This window comes from Oryctolagus cuniculus, chromosome 5, assembly GCF_964237555.1.
Source record: "Oryctolagus cuniculus chromosome 5, mOryCun1.1, whole genome shotgun sequence".
NCBI lineage: Eukaryota > Metazoa > Chordata > Mammalia > Lagomorpha > Leporidae > Oryctolagus > Oryctolagus cuniculus.
Window position 1 is genome coordinate 129,716,440 of NC_091436.1, and position 2,793 is coordinate 129,719,232.

The following is a 2,793-nucleotide window of genomic DNA, read 5'->3' on the forward strand; positions in this document are numbered from 1 at the left end:
CAGGTAGGCACTTCTCACTGTCCTACAATGCATTCTGTTAGTCATCTCTCCTCCCTCCCCAAAATGATCCCTGTTGACACACTGATCTGAAAAGCAGTCCCTAAGTGCAATGACAAGTGTCCACATAAGAGGGAGGCGGAGGGAGACTGAGGCAGTATGGGCGGGCCAGGTAGAGAGGTACAGTCACAGAGGACGCTATACTGTCAGCTTTGAAGATGAAGGGGCTGTGTGGACCAAGTTTGCAGCTTTAGATCCTGGAGAGGGCGGAGGAAACAGATCCTCTGTGAGAGTTGGTTGAGGGAGGGGGCACCCTGTCGGCATCTTGTCCTTAGCCTGGTAGGATTCATTTCAACTCCCACCTTCAGAACCATTGAGTCTGGGGTAATTTGTTATAGCAACCTCAGGAAACGTTTGCGCTACTGATTAAGAACCAAAGCGTCGACTGAAAACCTCTATTCCTTCAAATGCCAGGGACTTACTGCCAGAGCAACTTCATCGCATCGGGTGGGTTCTTCCCTGGAGTTGAGGCTTCTCTTAGAGCTCTTCAGACTTGAAGCCTGAAAGTAAATGTTTTCTGTTCTCTCAGTCCCGTGCCCTAGCCTCCTGACAAATCCAGACACACCTACACTTGGCAGAGGACAGAGGTCGATCGGTCCTCAGTGGATCCACGGGCTCCCTCCCCAAAAACTTCCACCACGTCTGTCCCTCGAGCTTCAAACATTCCCAGACACACTATGCCCCACAACATGCCGTGTGAATCCTGAATAACATTGTGAGAAACTCAGCCTGCATCTTATGCTCAAATCACCCCAGCTTCCCCGACAGCCTTGCTGTATTTGCGAGTCCATGATACTCAGTTACTCATTCCCCCACCATGAGCCCATCAGTTCAAGACCAGGAATCCTATCCCTGCTTTCTGGAATACTCTGGGCAGCTAGTCTGCTCCAGGTCGTGTTAGAGTCTTGCAATCCCAACAGTGATAGAATTTGAGACACAATGGCTAGGCTGTTTTGAGCATAGTGATTCTTAGTACATAATCGCTGAGTGGGAATTAGCACCCTAAATCTTAGAAGCCCCACAGTGTTGTTCAGAGAGTGGAGGGAGGACTGAGTCATCTCCACCATTCCCAACACATCACGAGTCTTGACGATGCAAAAAAGTGTAGGAACCTGACTGTTCTGGGCTTGGAACCTAGTTTTGCCACCTGTCAGCTCTATGACCCTGGAGAGCTTACCCAGCCTCTCTAAGTCCCAGTTGTGTCCGTCGTAAAGTGGACATTCTATTCATTCCGTGATTGTTGTATGGGTTCAGGGATGCTCAGTGTGGTGCTTGGCGTGTGGGAAGCATTCCAAAAGTGATATCCACTCATCCTCTGACTTCTTCCCATAAACTCCTTTGATCTAAGAGACTGAGATTATTAATGCTCTATTTAGGCACAATTGGAAAAGTGTATTTTGAAAGAGGAAGCCCTTAAAAATGGGGGAGGGGGAGCCAGTAATGTGGCATAGAGGGTAAAGCTTCCGCCTGCAGTGCCAGCATCCCATATGGGTGCTAGTTCAAGTCCTGGCTGCTCCACTTCCCATCCAGCTCTCTGCTATGGCCTGGGAAAGCAGTAGAAGATGGCCCAAGCCCTTGGGCCCCTGCACCTGCGTGGGAGACCTGGAAGTGGCTCCTCACTTTGGATCAGTGCAGCTCTGGCTGTTGTGGCCATCTGGAGAGTGAACCAGCAGATGGAAGACCTCTCCCTCTCTCCCTGCCTCTACCTCTCTGTAACTCTGCCTTTCAAATAAATAAACCTTAAAAAAAAAAAAAAGGAAAAAAGAGAGGAAGCTGACTATTTTAGAACCAGGGTTTGGACTGGATGAAGTGAGTCATGCAGATGCAGATTGGATCTTGTTTTTAAAACATTGTTACTTTGGGGGCCATTGTGGCAGAGCAGATTAAGCCACCACCTGGGACACCAGCTTCCCCTAAGGGCACCAGTTCGTATTCCAGCTGTTCCACTTCTGATCCAGCTCCCTGCTAATGGCCTGGGAACAACAGAAGATGGCCCGAGTGTCCCTGCATGTGGGAGACCCTAAGTTAGAGTTCCAAGCTCTCGGCTTGGGTCTGGCCCTGCCCCTGCCATTGCAGCCACTCGGAGGGTGAGCCAGCAGATAGAAGATTGATCTCTTTCTCTTCTCACTTTCAAATAAATGTTTTTAAAAAAATTGTTGTTAGTTCACCGGTTAAAATTCACATATCCCATTTCAGAGCGCCTCGGTTTGATTCCCAGCTCCTGATTCAGGCTCCCTGCTAGTGTAGACTCCGGGCGGCAGCAGTGACGGCTCAAGTAATTGGGTTCCTGCCACCCACATGGAAGGCTTGGATTGAGTTCCCCACACCTGGCTTCCAGCCACTGGGGACATTTGGGAAGTAAACTAGCAAATGGGAAATCTGAGTGTGTCTCTATCTCTCTGCCCCATAAACAAATTCTTTCTTAAAAAGTTGATATTCAATGGACTTTTTATTTTAGTTTTTCTGAAGTTTTCCATTAAAATACTGCTTATCTTGATAAGAATTTTCACGGTGCCCCCTTAAATTCACCCAAGGCGGGGCGTCGCTCTTCTGGCCCTCGTCCTGCCTGCAGCTGTGTCAGTCACCCCATGACCAGAGAAGGGTAGACGCAATTCTCAGGGAAAGGAGACAGCCCTTCCTGCTTGGCCCCAGGACGCTTAACCGGCGCCCGGGAGGAGAGGCGTGGACTACAACTCCCAGTGGCCCGCGCGGCGCGCTGCCCTCGCCGATTGGTTG